At 41.8% G+C, this 18,602-nt stretch overlaps 1 protein-coding gene across 3 annotated transcripts in view; it reads right to left on the reverse strand.

Moving 5' to 3' along the window:
* LOC113240804 (neuroligin-4, X-linked) overlaps positions 1–18,602 on the reverse strand; it is a 327,232-nt gene that overhangs the window by 297,750 nt on the left and 10,880 nt on the right. Inside the window, exon 1 of one of the 3 annotated variants that reach the window (XM_057309938.1) lies at positions 1,593–1,964. The exons of 1 other annotated variant lie outside the window; for it this stretch is intronic. The gene's annotated coding sequence lies outside the window, so the exon portion shown is untranslated. Of the gene's footprint in view, positions 1–697; positions 849–1,592; positions 1,965–18,602 lie in introns of those variants that run through there. One more of the 3 variants, XM_057309948.1, reaches the window with a different exon arrangement.

Here is an 18,602-nt window from a genome sequence, read left to right on the forward strand (position 1 = left end):
CCGCACGTCCGCAGGTCCGGCCACGCGGGTGCGGGCGCAGGCTAAGGGGCGCCGCCGCGGCCTGGGGGAGGGGGCGGGACTCAAGTTCAAGGGCTGGCTGCGGGGTCTCACAGCCCCTCGCCCACTCCCCATTGTGCCCCCGCCTCCGACTGGGGCAGCCGGGGGCCGGATCTTGGCGATCAGCTCTGCCCACTGGAGTGGGAGGGGGGCCAGGCCGAGCCGCGCGGGATTGGGGGTGGGGGTGGGAGAAATCGGCCGCGAAAGCGGGGGGGTGGGGGGGGGCAGGAGGGAATTTGCAGCGCGGGACGGCGGAGAGCTTTGGGATGGGGGTTTCTGCTAGGTTGCCTGAGGCCATAGGGGTGGTCCACATATCGGAATCGAGTCCCCCCCCCCCCCACCACAGACCAGGGTACCGGCCGGCCGTGCGTCCCGCGGGCTCTGCTCCCGGAAACCGGGTTCTCTATGGGCAGCGACTTGGGGTCTGCATCCCCCTGAGACCTGGGCTGGGGCGCCCGGCGCCTGTCCCCGCAGCTACCAACTTTTGTGGTCCTGCAGACAAGCCGGCAGCGAGGGGATGGTGCTCGGCAGCCAGCTGCGTGTCCCCGGAAAGGTCCAGGCCAGACCCAAAGGCTCCCGAAGCAGCAAAACACCACCCCCCCCCCTTTCCGCCGCTTGCCTCCCCCCTACCCACACGCACGGGAAAAGAGGGGCATGGAGCCCGCTCCCCAGCTTTGCAGAAACAGCTCGAAGCTACCGTCATTTGGTCTCCACCCGGGGTCTCCGGCGCGCCCGGGTCGCTCCCCAGCAAAGCCCAGCCAGGTCCTAATCAATCACGTGCGTTATTTCGTGCATCACATCAGCCGTCATCTACGAGGCCGGCAGAGGATGGAGGAAAAAAAAATCGCTTAATGCAACCCCAGCCAAGCCTGTTTTCCTTTTTTCTCTCTGGTTAACCCAAAAAAAGCACCCCAGGAGGTGGTAGCTGACAGTTTCCTTAAAGAAGAAGGAGGGGGGGAAAAAAAAAAAGAAAAGAAAAAAGAAAAAAAAAAAAGCCAAAAAGCCCGTGGTTGCTCACAGTCTCCAGAAGTAGTCAGGTCTTCATCTCCAGTCCCGGTTTGCAGAGAACTGGCGCTTTGCTCCTGGTCTCTCTGTACTGCAGATAAAATTTTTTCCTCCTCTCCCCGCCACACTCTTCTGTTTATTTGTATGTAAGACAGTGCTACTTTGTAAACACATCACACACGGCCCCAGAGCCGTTCAAATAGCTGATTGCAGCAAAATGCTTCCAAACCACGGTGGTCCCGATTTTTTTTTTTAAGTCAAAAGGGGAAAAAAATGAAATGTTTCTGTGGAGCTGTGCATGAAACCACACATATATGTCCACACTCCCACCCACACCTAAGAAATGGAGCGGCAGATGGGAGAAAGTCTTGTCCGAATTTCCAAAATAAAATGAAAGAAAAATGCCAGATGAAGTGAAGCTCGGGCGCCTTTGGGGAGGGTTTTGCTGGGGAGCACACACAAGTCCAAACCTCTAAAAGGCTTTAAAAATAAATCAATAACCCACAGACACATCTTAAAACGGCACCTACCTTAGTTGTGGAAAAGCTGCATTGGCTGTTAACTGCTCTTTTTAACACATCCAGATTTTTCTAGGGAAGCCTGGCTCAGGGTAGGATTCAGGAAGGCTGTGTTTCGTCCACGAGCCTCTGCTTTCTCGAATTCCCAACTAGGATCTGCTCCTCCAAAGGAATGTGGGGACCACCGACGCGGCCGTTTGGAGGAAATTCGTGGTTTCGGCCCTAAAGAGTCAGAGTCAGGAAGAAAGAGCAACCCAGTCGGAGCAGGAAAGGCAGAGCGAGGTCTGAATAAGAGCTCTGTGCTGAGAGACAGAGACGGGTCTGCAAGGAAAAGGGGAGATTGAAGAGAGAGCTCCTGATGTCTCCCTGATCCCCGTCTGCTATTGGACCAAACTGAATGAAATTTACAAAGCCAGCAGCCAATAGATCTCCGCACTGGGTCCCATCACTACAGAAACCACATCCACAGCTACGAGCGAATGCAAAGAGCAGCTAATCCCACTGCAAACCAGCTGTAACAGAGATCCCCGGGGCCAGGGTGGCGAAACAGGTGAGCGCGTCACACTGGGCCACCATGCCACCGGGGCGCGCACAGCAAAGCAGCTATCTGGCTGCTCTGCTCTCCTGCACCCCAAACACACTACAGTATTTGCAAACAGCTTTAACTCTTGGAGGGTTTGCATTCCAAGAGCGCCAGCAGAAAGGAGCTATCCCCTGTGGTCAGGCTGACAACTGTGTTACTGTTCGGGGTGGTGGTGTGCTTATATTGGAAAGCAACAGTATCTTTTATTTTTATTTTTTTGGCACCAAATCACAATGGAAGGTCTGTAAAGGACAGAGTCTCCCTGATGCCCAGGTGATGGGTTGATGCATTTCGTTTGTTTCTTTTCTGATACAGTGATGTTTTTGACGAGTACAATCCTGGAGATGTTGGTAGGATTTGGCCAGTTATTTTTAAATAACTCATCTTCGCTTCCAGGGTCCAGGAGTTTATCTTTCCCTGGCCAGCTTCAAGTGTGGTGATAGGACCTGGGATTTATCATTGCTTAGAGGAGTTGGCTCTGCATGGGCAATGTCTGAGGTCCCTAACTGATCAATCAGGGGACGCTGTATAGTGTGGTGGCCATATGAACAGAGATTCTAAAACTACGTTGCTTGGGCTCAAGTTGCGTATGACCTTAGCTGCAGATTTAAATGTTCTGTCTGTCTCTGCATCCGTAAAATGGAGAAGATAGAAGTAATGACTTCCTCGTATCATTGCAACATGAGCTAACACAAGGACTCAACATGCAAGAAGGTCTAAATTCATGCTTGCTTTTCTTAAAATTATTTCACAGACCTAAGAATTTATTTATTGTAGGAAAAAGATAATGTCTCCGACCACCATTGCTTCTGCACTTAGACGGCAGACCTAGGCATCCAACCTGCAGTCCGTGTTTGCTGTGTTGGTATAATTCGGGATTCCTCACACGTTTTGACAGAAGAGCTCATGGGGGGTGTGGCCAATAAAGGGGAAAGTGATGGACACTGAGTCAGGGGATCTACTTTCATATCAACTGTCTATCCTTGCTAGCTTTGTCTTCTTAGAAAGTCTGTCATATTCTATGAATCTAAGAGATTGCATCTGTTAAACAGTGATTTAAAATAGTTCTTTCGTGGGTTTTGGGGGATGATTAAATGAGATACTATGTATGAAAACACCTTTCACCAAAAAGATATATACAAATACAGGCCTGCATATATAGATATATAGATATAGATAGGTATGTCTCCACTAATAGAAGAAACGTGTATGTTTTATACAAATATATTTTTCTTCTATTATTGAATACACATGTAAGATCTAGTAACATAACAGTATTGCTAATAAATACAGTCTCTCCCCCAAATCAGTGACCTATGTAGATATCAGTACAAAAATAGAGATGTAGACCTATGTATTTCCCAAAGTAGAGCTTAGAAAAGAGCCTCCATTTGAACGTGATACTTTATAGGAGGCTAGAAAGTCATTGGCTTTGCCAAGAATGTATCCGTTAATTGGCTGATTTATAAATGCAAGTATTTGTTGAGCGAGGGCATAATCCTAAGCACCGAAAATGCATTTGTGAGCAAGTCACACCCATTTATTTTTGAAGAAGCTTACGGTCTGGTGGGCAAGGCAGCCAATAGTGTAAGAAAAGGAAACGATTACAAGGCATGGAAAAAGTCCTCTGATGCATGAATTCATAGGGATCCATGCAGGTGGAAAGGCTGAAGGAAGGGTCTTTCTTTGAAAGAGAAGTAAATAGTCATTCATCAGGTGCAGAGTTGAGGGGAAAAGCTACGAAACACCGTGGATAATGCACAGCATTGATGACCTGCAGGTGGGGATTGGAAGCAGAGAGGGTGTGAGCAGGGCACGGAGTGCACAGACAAGGGAGGTAAGACAAGAGGGTGAAGAAGTGTTCTGAGACGTATTTATGGAGGATGTCGAATGCCGTGCTGAACAGGTGGAATTTATTCCGTTGGCAGTAGGGCACCGATAACATAGTGCAAGCCATGGTAGGGGAGAAAGAGTAAGATTTACGTTTTAGGACAATCACAATGGAGAATGAGTTGGAGGAAACAAAACTCTGAAAACAAAGGAGATGTTTTTTGAGTCTCTTGGAAGGGTGGATGTCCTAGAGAAAGGATGTCCTGATTAATGGATAAAGAGAGAGAGGAGTGAGGAAGGGAAAGAAGAAAAGGAAAACAGGAATTGATATGGGCGTAGGAGAGGTCATGTCTAAATATATTAAGGCAGCATAAGAAAAAGTGAACTTGGGGAGGAAGAGCTTGGATCCATGGGTAAGATCTCAATGTCTGTCTTAGTGTGGGGGTGGGATGGTTGAGTAGCAGACCTGTTTTCTGAGATCTGTTATCTGGTCTAAATCATCTTATCAAGCTTTAACAAAATACTTAAAAAAAAAAAAAGGCTCAGGTCCCTGAAAAAAAATACTTAAGCAGACTGAGTAATTATTTTAAGAAAAAGTGAATGGATAATTGTATGAGTTTATCAGTTTCCCTAATCCTAATCACATGAAACCAGGGTCCAAAGAGGAAGGTCCAAACACACAGGTTCTTAACCTGTTTGTTGGGAGAACAGATTGTAATGCGGTGAATGGAGCTGGAAAGATTTAAACCCACAATTCTTGGGGTGCCTGGGTGGCTCAGTTGGTTAAACGACTGCCTTCAGCTCAGGTCATGATCCTGGAGTTCCAGGATCAAGTCCCGTTCGGGCTCCCTGTTCAGCAGGGAGTCTGCTTCTCCCTCTGACCCTCCCCCCTCTTGTGCTCGCTCTCTCTCATTCTCTCTCTCAAATAAATAAATAAAATCTTTTAAAAACATCCACAATTCTTGGAGAGATGGGGTATAGTTCTTTGCGCTCCCATCTGAAATCTAATTATGCAGTATGGCGAGATGGACAAGCAGGTCATGGAAAGAAATAAAACAATAGCCTACAAAGCAGGACCATTGACATGAACTGAGCCTGGAACAGAGAAATGGAAGGAACCTGACAAATAACGTCTACTGTACCACTGCTCTTCTTGATGATTCCGTCTTGTTGTCTCCATCAACCGCATTCTGGGATAACGGGCATGCTCCTGTGGGGTTGGCGCGATTAACCCTAAATGCGGTCTTGGCTAAAGCAGGAAGGCCCCTGCAATACTATCTCATGACTCAGCCAATACAAGGAGTAAAACAAAACAGAAATATGACCAAGTAGGACAATAATTATGAACGTAATGGTAAAAGTACTATTTGATTAACTGCCACACAGTATCGGAGCTATAAATATGTATAATATTCAAGATGCTGAAAATTTAAGAGGGTGTTAAATCAGCAGAATCCAAGATAATATATGGTATATGCCATCTTCGAAGCATATGAGAAACATAGCATGCTTCCTGAAGGGAAGATGAGAAAATGTTTCATATATAAGTAAGGTTTTTATGGGGCATTGGAGAGCAGAGGTGGGAAATCCTTCCCAGTGAACAAAGTCTGGGGGAGAGAAATGGACACAGAGTAGACGGAGGTTCTGAAAGTTCAAGGTGCCTAAGTACCACCTTGTTAGCTTGTTCCATGCTCTTGGGACTCAACACGGAGGATCCAGATTTAGTGGGTCTTGAGTTAGCTCTAGGGACCTGCGTTTTCAGGGACACTTTGCTAAGTGACTCTTTTGTAAGAAGCCCTTAAATTAAGCCATGAACATACGAATGGTGGTGAGTTAATGGTAAGTTCATAGTCCTCATGAAGAAGGATAATGAGACATTGGTCAGACCAAGTCATGGAGGGTCATGGATATCCATTGACTGGAATCATGGCTGAGTTTAGCACACAAGAGGCACAGATTTGCTTTCAGGGGGTTCACCCTGAAGCATTTTAGGGTATGGCTTCATGTTAGGGATGGCTGACAGGAGGAACATTCTAGAACAGGAGAGCACAGTAATATTTTAGGGCATTCATAAACTAAGGTGGTAATGGTGAAAGTTAAAACCAAGAGGTGGGTGGAATAATCATTAGAAGACTTGAAATCTTAGAAATTGGTTAACAGTGGGCTGGGACCTTAGAACAAGAAAAGTCTAGAAGATGGCTTTGATGTTGCAAGACGGAAAGGCTAAGATAAATATTAACATGCAAAACCAAAAGAAGTTGAGTGGGAGGAAAACTGAAGACTTTGACTTGAGATGCTGACAGATCCTGTCAATGTGATTGGCATACAGACTTTGGACGACTGAGATCTGACAGGAATAGGAAGCTTAGAGTAGGGTCAATAATCTGACGGCAAGCTCCATGCATGGCACACTTGAGATTTTGGTGTAAAAGAGAGAAAGTGTTAGCTTAAACGGAGAGACAGGTCTTTGGAGGAACCGACTTTGCAGTAGGCATCCAAATGGCAGCCTGAATATGAACAGCAGGTTGGGCCCACCTGCACAAGAGTGCTGGCAAGGCAAGGTGTGGTATGGAATTCAAGGGAGGAGCTTCAACTCGCAAAGGAGTGGGCAGGAGCCAACTGTGTGCAGAGCTGCAGAATATGCAGAGATCATAGCGGGGAGGATGGGAAAGCACCTTGGCATTTGGGAATCAACAGATTATTGACGGGCTCTTGCAGAATGTTGTAGGCAGGTTCATGAGTGTGACCCTGACAAGGACATTGAAACCATGATTATGGTCTTACAATGAAGGGTGGGGGGGAAAGGATATGACAGATTCAGAGATGGGGGGATTGAGGTGGGGTCCTTTTTAAGTAGTTTGCTGATTGCTACTCTTGAATCTGAGAATTGTTGCTTATTCCAAGAACTCTTTAAAATACCAAGGGTGGAAAAATAAGACATGGTCTTTGCCCATAAGTAGCTAATTAGGACATATTTTTAATCAATGGCCTTTCTTATCAATACAACTATCCCACTTTATTTTAATGTATCTACTTATTTATTGTATTTTTTTGCATTCAGTTACCATTGCATGCATAGCCTTGGAAAAAATTCTCTGCAACATTATGATGGTAAATGCATTGGGTGGTCACAGTTATATGAGACCATGTCAGAGCATGAATTTTAATAAATTTGAGAAAGGAAAGAATATGAAATAACTTTCATATGATAGATAGATGATAGATATACAATAGATGGATAGAGATTCAGACATATATAACATATAATAAATATAACTGGATTTCATTATGTACATAATTTATAAAATTTTTAAGTAGTAGTATTCCCAAATTGGATTTAATGACTAGATTATAATATGATTAACAACATAGACTGAATAAAAGAAAGTGCTGGAAACCTTAAAAACATTTAGTCTCTTAGTGTTTTACAAATTCTTATTGTATTCTCCAAAGTTGCTAAATAAACCTTGTCCTTTCAATGATACAAAGTAAACTTCAGACCCATCTATGTTAAGTTATAATGAATTTCAAATTTATGTCCATCACTTAAGAGAGATGTAAGTAAGGTACTTTTCTTCCATGTTAAAATAGTTATAGACACCTATTTGGAAGAGACAAAAGCGATTGTCTTATCTATCCCCATCGGTTTTGTAGGTAAAGTGTTCTGTAAGACTTAGAAAGCTATGAGGAAACATATTAATGTTTATATTTTCCAATAGAAGGCCGGGCATGCCCCAATGCAATGTTTGCATCTGAGAAATGGGAATAATTGAATCTTCATGGATGAGGGTCCACTTCCAGTCTTTCCTAAGCTTTTGTCCTTCTGTTATTTTAAAACCCATAAAACACCATTAATTATGTAACATGCATCCACTATACAGAGATATGCTCTGTGCTGACTTTCCACCTGATTATTTTAAATTCTTTCCCTGGTTATTATTTCATCACTGGGCATGATTATCCTAAATGACTTTTAAATGGCCCTGATTTTTAGAAAGTATTCCAGCTCCTGAATTTCACGGTATTCACTATGGATGAGAAAGCCATTAACTATTGCTTTTGTACGAACACCAAGAATACTAAATCCCAAATAGCTAGAGTTCATTTTTAAGTGACATTTGCAGCAACTTTCTCAGTGTTATTGCCTAAGACTTTTTATGAAAATCTTTCACAATGTCTGTGTCCCTTTGACAAGAACACTCACCACACTTGAAAATTATGAAAAATCGAAATAAAACTTCCTCTAAGTTACATGGAATTATATATACAAATATATATACACACATATATATCTCATATATAAAATGTATATATATTTATATATAAAATGGAGATGGGTAACATATATAGGGTTATATGAATATACATATATTTATAATTTATATCATTTATATATAATATGTATAGCTTTAATAATATATATAAGGTTAAATATAATATAGGGTTAGATATAATATATATACAGGGTTACAAACAATATATTATATATAACCCCTCTATTTTATATATAAATATATATAAATATATATACATATATATACAATATATTATCATCATACATATATAATATTGTATGTATATTTACTTATACATTTATAAAGCAGTATTTATATTTATATTGTAAATATAATTATAGTTAGTTACATATTATATATATTATATTGTATATATTAACTCATATAATATATATTTCTACATTTCTCTATAATATATATAAATATATTATATATATTATATATATATTATAGATATAATATATATAATATAATTGTATATAATATATAAAATAATTATATAAAATATGAGATATAATTATATATTAAAGTCTATAATATATATTATATTGTATGTATAATAATATATGGTATAATTATATATTATATATAATATTCATATATAATCCTTACTATATTTTATATACAAATATATAAATACATATTTAATATACTTAAAATAATGTTATAATAATATAATATATTTACATATAATGTTGTAATTATATATAATGATATATTTACATATAAAATATATACACCATTTCATCAGTATGTATTAATATATATCATTCTGTATACTGGAACTATATAGATATAACTATATGTACATATATAACTTTCTGTATATATATGTATTTTCTAAATATGTACGTATACATATGTGCCCATGTATATAATTTTCTGTATATATGTATATGATACATAAGAGATAGATGTTTATTCTCCCAGAATGGTTGATTTGTGCCTGATTCCGCCCCTGTGTCTTTGTCCTGTGTATGTATACTGCCTCTCTTCCTACTTTCATACTCTATACTTCAGAGAATCTGCAATTGAGAAGAAAGAAATTTAGCATTGGGAGGTGCAGAAAAGGACGTTTAATATCAGGGGCAGCACGGACGTACTTTGTGTACTGACGCTAGAGCAGACAGCCCTCTCTTGTTAATGACGTGTGTCACCCATGCCAGTAGAAACTAGAACATCTCGGTGAATGCCACATGGTGTGTAATTTTCAGTTTAAATAAAGTGCAGTTGTCATCAGGAAAAGGAGAGAGAGAGAGAGAGAGACAAACCAGGAAACAGGCTCTTCACTCTAGAGAACACGCTGATGGTCATCAGAGGGGATGGGGCTAGGGGGATGCGGGCAACAGATGATGGGGAGGAAGGAGGGCACTTGTGATGAGCACGGGTGTTGTATGGGAAGCACTGAATCATTCAATCGTACACCTGAAACTAATATTACACTGTATGTTAACTAACTGGAATTTAAATTAAAAACTTTTGTATTTTTTTTATAATTTTTTAAGAAGATTTTATTTATTTATTTGACAGAGAGAGACAGCCAGCGAGAGAGGGAACACAAGCAGGGGGAGTGGGAGAGGAAGAAGCAGGCTGATAGCGGAGGAGCCTGATGCGGGGCTCGATCCCAGAACACAGGGATCACGCCCTGAGCTGAAGGCAGACACTTAACGACTGCACCACCCAGGCGCCCCATAAAAAAACCTTTTTAAAAATAAAGTGCGGTTGATAAAAAATTATTAGGATGAATGCTGTCTTTTATCCTTTTGAACTGCAGGTTCATTTTGGAATCTCTTTTTTAAAATAATTATTTTAGCTTTGTATCATCATTCATTGAGATGTGAAGTTAAGCATCACAAATACGCTTTGCATGTGACATGTACACATATATGTGTGTGTACATATATATACGTGTGTGTGTACATGTACATGTGAAACCAGAGGAACAGGAACATATATATTAAGACCAATGGATTTGTTCTGAATGGGGACCAAACTGTTATAAGGCATTGGTATATTAGTAATATGGTGGCATTTTCCTGGTATATATGGAAAATAATTTTCTGTATTTTCCAAAATTACATAGAGAACAGCGGACCCTGTGCCACATCTTCATGTCAAAAAATTGATGGTGCCTTTCGGCCACAGCTGGTGAGGATGTGAAGTCCTCAGTCCAATCACCTGTGAAGTACAGCATCCTACCAACAATTATTTGATCTCAGAAGTGGCTTCCTCTCCACTCAAGTTTTCTGATGAGACCTCAGCCCCTGTCCAGCTGACACGGGCATTGCAGCCCATGAACATCCTAGAGCAGAGAAGTCAGCTAAGCCACAGTCCAACTGTGGTTGCACAGAAGCCCTGAGATAGTCAGTATGCATTCCAGCCTCTAGGTCTGGGGTAATTTGCTGTGCTGGACCAGATAACTCACAGGACATAAGCACGAATGCATGCGTATATGTGTGCCTGAGTGGATATGGGGGGTGATGGCAGTAAGCCAGCTGTAGCACAGAGATCAGGAAAGAACACTGAACAAGTTGAACCAATATGTTACAAATCTTACAGTTTTCAGAATGGTTGCTTGGCTCTTTCCGACACACCATAGATGAATGAACCAGAAGCACATCATCTGCTCATAAATCCTGCCAAAAGGTATCAAATTAGAGGAAAGGCAGAGTTGACAACGAAATCTGTAATTCCTGCATCAAGCAAAATGGACTTTCTTCACCCTGGCTCAGAATTCTCCTCAACAGCCTTGATCTTTTCACAGCTCATCAACTGAAGGGGTGATTAGGGAATCCACCCTTCTACCTGGTCAGCTCTGTGCTAACCATGGTGTAAGAGGCTTGCAAATGTTACTTAATTCCAAAGCACTTATACTTTCCTCATACAACCACCCACTCCCGCCAAATCCTCCATCAGAAAAATTCATCATTCCAACTGCCGTATTCTCAAAGCAGTTAATCTACTACTTCTAACAGCATTTAGAGGGGGTGTGAGTGAGTCGTGTGTGTGAGTCGTGTGTGCACGTGTACACACATCTTGTTCCCTGGACTATAAGCTCCCTCATGCTTCAATTTAAAAATGCTCATTATGAGGCACCTAGGTGGCTCAGTGGGTTAAGCATCAGACTCTTCCTGTCGGCTCAGGTCATGACCTCAGGGCTGTGAGATCGAGCCCCATAACACTGTGCTCAGCACAGGGTCTGGCTGAGATTCTCTCCTTCTCCTTGGGCCCTTCCCCCCACTCATGTGCATGCACTCTCTCTCTAAAGTAAATAAATAAAACCTTAAAAAAATAAATACATAAAATAAAAATGCTCATCACTTTTTTCATAACAGAAATTGAATTTTGTTTCATTTTCTTTAGTCTGTTTTCATCTCATAAATTGGGCAGATTACTCCAGAAACATCAATCAAAATTTCCTCGGAAGGGTGGGTGTCACCTTGTCTTCCCACCAATACTGGCTCCAGAGGTCCCCATGCCCACAGCATCGCAAGTCACCTGTGCACATAACTAGCATAATGAAGCTATTATGTCCAGAGATCCCTGACAGTGATGGTAAACAAGCCCTCTCTGATAGCAATAGGGGATCAATAGTCTTTAATGGGAGCACCTAGCAGATGGGTTCCAAGACTGCAAAGGAATGTTTATTCCAAGTTGGCCAATTTAAAGAAAATAAAAATTATTTATAGCTCCTATTCTTAAATTCACATTCAAAATGTGTTTCATAATCCTAAGGAAGAAAATCTCTCCTTTCTCCCTTTCTCTCTCTCTCTGTCTGTCTCTATCTGTCTCCCTCTCTCTCACACACACACTTTTTCCCCCCTAGAAAGGACTGGGCAGCAGAAAGCAGGGCTCACATACTTTAGCAATTCCCCCCTTTCTTTCTGTCACTGGGCTGCAGGCCACACCCAGCTTTCCGTGGAGAAGCCCTGGATGGCCTGAGACCTCCACCACCCTCAACTCCATCCCCATGTCTAGATGGTCACCTGGGGCTGCCCCTTCCAGGACAGCCTCCCCATGGTTGTGTCCAGGCCCGTGCAGCTCTGATGCCCCCTGGTCTTCCCCATGTGGCTGCTTGCCCAGGACCTTGGAAGAGCGATTCCAACCATGCAGAATGGTCTCCCAGAGGGATTTCTCGAATCTTTCTGCTCTGTATGAACAGAAAAGTACACAAAAACCAGGCAGCCACTTTCAACCTCCAAGACTTCAGCTCATCTCCGGGTTGGCACCTCACATGAGTGGTAGAAACACAATCACTTCACTGCAGTCTTTGTCAGACTGTGGCACCTGGGTCCGTCTGTACCACCCCTGCCTTGTCAGAGGAGCAGGGCTGTCTTCCTCCCTCCAAAGGCTCACCCCTCAACCATCTGGCTTCTTTCAAGCCACCTTTTTCTTAATTCATTACACACACTTTCATTTCTCATGGAAATCAAACACCCCACATTGGCTGAGAAACTGAATAAGTCTGCAAGAAAGTTCCTTGAGAAAAAACTTCCCTCTATGCCTTGCTTGAAGTTGCCAGCTCTCCACCATGGTTTCCCTCTTAGTTATTTCCAATTTTAGGATTTTTTTTTCTCATTATAGTAGTCTAGATATTTAAAATCTACTATTAGTGCTAAAGCAGAAAGAGAGAGAGAAGGAGGAGAAGGGGGGGGGTGGATGAGGAGCCCCAGGAAGAGGAGAAAAGAGAAAGAAAGCAAACAGCAGAATCCCAACTGAATTGTTTTTCCCCTTAAAGTGTTTTCCACTTTCAGGTCTGGTTGGTCTCATGCCAGGAGCTAATAACACCTTGAATACCATTTATTAACTCGGTCTTACACAGATCCCATGAAAATATTTAACCTTGCATCAATAGTTTAACAATGAAATTAATAAGATCTAATTATTTAAATACAGCAGAGTGGCAAAGCAGGTTGTTAGTCTAAAAATAGTACTCATTTCTGCCCAATTTCTGACCTCTGTGTCTGAGAAGAGGTCAGGACTTTCCATTTGCAAAGGACTGACTCCCACGCTTACACCTGTGTTAGAAAAAGATGAATCTGGGTGAATGGAAGTGCTCCCTCTCTTTGTTTTTTCTCTCCCTTCTAATCTGGCCCCATGCACTTTGTAGCACCGAGAAGCTCACATCCCCAGATCTTGCATGTGGGGTATAAATGTTAAGTGCTAGACAAGTTGCTGGGATTGGCAAAAAAGCTGTCAGGACGGGCAGTGGGGAAACCACACTTAGTTCCTTCCTACGTTCAGCTCCTGCTCAAGGCACCCATCAAGAGCTGGAATGACTGAGAGCTATAACGAAGCAGAGGGGAGATGGATTTTCTTGGCTTATACGTTCCCCTTTCCAAATCCATAGAGTGCTTTGCATTCATCGTAAACCTAGCAGTTACTTAAGTGATGTATGAGAGGAGGCACTCTTCGTAGGTCTCTCTCATGTCCTATATAACTTGCAAGGGAGGTATTGGCTCTACGTGTTTTGCACTATCTTTTCAAGAAGGTTTCCATAGTCAACAGCCTGGAAGGACGGCTAGTGTCTTTTCACTGAGCCAAGGGCAGGTCTGTGTGCTCCCATGATAACAGAGTTGACTTACATCAGCTCAGGATACATGTGAGCATCCCCCCGGGCCTCTGTGCATTGCCCCTTTGGAACGTGGAGGGCAGAGGGGGGCAATCATACTGCTGGCCGTGCTGTGAATAATAATGTCTTGTCTCTGACCCGGGGAGTTCGTGTCTTCTGCCAGTATCCATGAAACTCTGGCTGGCTGGCTTGATAGCTTCCAAATGGAGTAAAATCGCAGATGCTACCTAGTTCCTGAACGTGTACCCAGCACTACCAAGGAGTCAAATCCATCACTGAATCTGGCTCGGTAGGCAGCGCCGTGTGCCTCGGAGCACTGGATGACAGAGAAGCAACCAAACCAGGAAGGCCAATGTATGCTGATATTTTCTTACCAGTTTGTCATCAATTTCCAGGAAAAACAGCCCAATTATGCAGTGACTCTGCCTTTGTGTTTTCAAGAGTCAGCACCCATTTCTTTTAAGGCCTCATCAGCATCCGCCAGTCCTGGAACATAAATGTTGCAGCCATTCTGAAAAGACGCTGATCAGAATTCAGCTCTAACAGCTGATTTTTATGCACAGCCAGGGATGCGGAGGGAAGGCCTGTCGGGGAATGGCATAGACTTTTCCAAATATATTATGTTACTGAATATTTTTTGGCAAGTCGAGGAGGAGGGTACTCAATCTCTCCATAACACAGATGAGGAAGGTGAGGCTTTGAAACGTCTAGGAAACATGTCTTTGATGTAAGGGGTAAATAAAGTGACCAGCAGGACTTCAAAGAACATTCTCTTTTTTACACAGACGCAGAGACAGCAAGACACATAAGTAAAACACTGAAGGAGAATTTCATGTAATGTGGCTTAGCTAACGAGGAACGGGAAAACGCAGTGGCATTCTTAACAGGAGTGGTACCACCCTCAAGGGGGTAAAAACTGGCAAAAAAAAAAAAGTTATTTTTTTTTTATGTATGAAGAAATAAATATACTCAGTTGACCCTTGAATAACGCAGGGGTAAGGGGTGCCGACCCTCCCCCAGGCAGTCCAAAATCCATGAGTAACCAAACACTTAACCACTACTAGCCTACTATTGACCAGAAGCCTTATTGATAACATAAACTGTCACTTAACACGTATTATAAATATATTGCAAACCCCATTCTTACAACAAAGCAAGCTACGCAAAAGAAAACGTCATTAAGAAAATCACAGAGAAGGGGCACCTGAGACTTATGACTTCATAAGTTGAGCGTCTGACTCTTGGTTTCCGCTCAGGTCATGATCTCATGGGTCGTGGGGTTGAGCCTGGCCATCGGCTCAGTGCTCAGTGGGCAATCTGCTTGAAGATTCTCTCTCTCTGCCCCTCCCCCAACTCACATGCATGTCCTCTCTCTCTCTCAAATAAATAAAGCAATCTTAAAAAAGGGAAAGCTTCCAAAAAAATCCAAAAGAAGAGAAAATGCATTTACAGTACTGCACTGTATTTATTGAAAAAAAAAAAAAAATCCATGTGTAAGTAGACCTGCACAGTTCAAACCCATGTTATTCAGGGGTTAACTGTATGTACACAGTACATAAACAGATTTAGAGCATATCTATCATATAAATATATGCAATATATATTATATATAAAACACAGGGAAGGGGATTAGGAAAACATGTTTTCAAAGTCTCCCTGCGGCCGGGGTGATAATGAATAGGTTGATAAACACTGGTACTAGACATTAAACATATGAGTTAAGAGGCAAATCAGAAGACATTATGCTTCTTCAAATGGCATCCATAGCCACTCAAAAAAAGTAAGTAAATATAAATTAAGTAATGTATATGGGCTCAGTAGAGTGCAGGACACTTTAATGCGTACAAGAAATGGTATAAGGCATGGTCCTCAAGAAATGCATTTATGTTGTGGAAAAAATACATGGGAAGCATAGCGGCATGCAGAAAAATATTTCACTGTTGGGTTTCTGGGTCACGATGAGTCCTGATGTGTAGCAGGTGATGATTTCCATGGTGAAATACTTGGATCTTTGCTGATATTCTATACCCAAGTGAAGTCCCAGACTGTGGAAATAGGAAGACACACAGAGGGATCTGATGATAGAGTGGGGTCCATAATGGCACCCCAAACACTAAAGAGAATCAGGAGGTGGTATGTGGATAAGCCCTTGATTATGTAGGATGCCCTCCAGAATTCGCAAATATAATGGATGCATCAACTATTCACATTAATGGAAGAGTTAAACGTAGCCCGCTATTGCTTTCCTGTTGTTGTGTGGATAACTACCTGTTAATTGACTAGTTTACCATTTCTGAGTTTCTTTGGGTTTTCATGGCTTTTCATAAATGTGCTTTGTTCCAGGTGGCTTTATTATTATTCTTTGCAAAATACTCACGTTACTGTGACGGAGGTAATGTAAACCCTTCTCTTCTGATGCCTGTGTTTCTATTCTAATCCTTTCACTATGGATCCAGAACTTTTTTTTTTTTTAACTCAAGGATATTTAACATACAATATTATACTAGTTTCATACGGACAACATAGAATAACTATTTTTTTTTTTAACATTTATTTATTTCAGAGCGAGAGCAGGTGCAAGGAGGGCAGAGGGGGAGAGAGAATCCCAAGCAGACTCCCGGCTGAGCGCGGAGCCCAGTGCGGGTCTCGATCTCACCACCAAGAGATCCTGAGCTAAACTGAACCCAAGAGTCAGTTGCTTAGCCAACTACGTCACCCACACACTCCAACATAGAACTTTCTAAAGCAACCATGCTTCCTGGTAATCAAGTTTTCATATGCAAAATTTAATCATGCTTAACTCTTAAAAACTCCTCAAAATAAAACCTCATCAAACCTACCATGTGCAAATGCAAATTTAGATTTAAATAAAAATGCAAAGTTGGTTATAATGCAACCTGTGATTGGTTACTGCCTTCCCCGAGCCGCCACCCTTCTCCCAAGGAGATGGGGTCAGGTTCTTATGATTTGGGAAGGGGGTTAAGGGTGGGACAGTCAGAAGAGAAACGGAGGCATCAAGCGTGGGATTTTATTCATAGGCTTAGGAGGTAGGCATTGAAGTTGTTCAATGACTCTATAATGTCTACATTTTATTTATTCATTTTACTGATGATAATCTTTAAAGATTGTTTACAAAGTTGCTTAAGAAATTGTAGATTTCAGCAAAATGGACAATGAACAAAATGCACAGGGTAAGTGTTCTTGGCACACGAAAGCTCCCTTAGGTATTCTGAATACCATCAGTCTCCCAGTGATCTAACTGGAAAATCCGAGAAAGCGGACCTACCTCTCCCCAGTGGGAATCACGCACAATTACAGCGGATATTCTGACTCAACTGGAATCATCAAAACATCCTACACCTGTCCATCGAAAGCAAAGACTGCAAACTCTTATTTCTTTTTTTAAAGATTTTATTTATTTATTTATTCGACAGAGATAGAGACAGCCAGCGAGAGAGGGAACACAAGCAGGGGGAGTGGGAGAGGAAGAAGCAGGCTCATAGCAGAGGATCCTGATGTGGGGCTCGATCCCAGAACGCCAGGATCACACCCTGAGCCGAAGGCAGACCCTTAACCGCTGTGCCACCCAGGCGCCCCATGCAAACTCTTATTTTTAAATCAGAAGCCAACGATCTATCAAACGATGATTAAAAGATATAAAATTAAAAGCACAAATTTTTTTTTTCCTGTGAGATTATGGAGTTTTGTTTTGTTGAGGGAGAGGGATTTAAACATTTATCTCACACTTTAAAGGGATTAATAATAGTGACAAAAATTTCAGCTGGTTTTAGTGAAAACCTTTTATAAGATTTAGTTCTTATAATATCTCTTGCTTTCTCTTATTGAAGTAGACATTTCAGTAAAAGTACTATAGCGATTGAATTTGAACATTTACAAAGGATGAATATTTTATTTTAGGAGAAAAAAAGACAGGAAACAATTTATGAACTTAGGTATAGGAATGTGCTAAATTTGATTTCTTATATTCAGCTAGTGGGAGGTTAAGAGACAGGAAGAGGACGGGTGTTTATGTAGATTGAAAAGGTTTCCTCTTACAAGGTCATTCATATTTACTTTCTCAGAGTGGCAGTTGAAATGTTTTCTTGGTCAAGTTCGATGTTTAAAGACACTTAGGAAAATGATGTTACATTTCTTTCTTTCTTTTTTTTTTTTTTTCAAAAGCTGTGCAAAGCTCTCGGTTTTTCAGCTGGGGATACTCCCGGGAAGGCACATCACTGACATCCAAGTTCTTTCTGGTGGTTTGAATGGACAGCTTCTTTCTTTAAATGTGTTCTCATTTAACGGCGATGCACGGGGCACGGCTACCAGCTTTACCCGGGATGAAAGGCAGAGATCTACAGTGAAAATACTAGTGCAAAAAAAGGGGGGGGGGGCTAGAAGATACTTGGCTGTTCCCAGCACACTAGAATCCCAGTAAATTACGTTTGGATTGTAATAAAGGCAATGCGTTTCGGTGGCAAGTTGCTTGAGTTACGGGTAGCTAACATGCATTGTGCACGTCTCTTTCAGGGTGTGGATACATTGTACCTAGTAGCAAATTTTCACTAGAAGAATCCATCACTGCCCGTTTTCACATTTTTCCCAAAGGTGGGCTCCCCAAAACATCTACCTCATTGTTGTAAAATTGGATCCCTCTCTGTAGATGGCATTTGTGGGACACCTTAAGTTTAAGAAGTGCCCTCCAACATATGAGGGTAGGTTTTAGTTGCTAGGAGCTAGAT

The sequence above is a fragment of the Ursus arctos genome, chromosome X (assembly GCF_023065955.2).
Source record: "Ursus arctos isolate Adak ecotype North America chromosome X, UrsArc2.0, whole genome shotgun sequence".
NCBI classification, from domain to species: Eukaryota; Metazoa; Chordata; class Mammalia; order Carnivora; family Ursidae; genus Ursus; species Ursus arctos.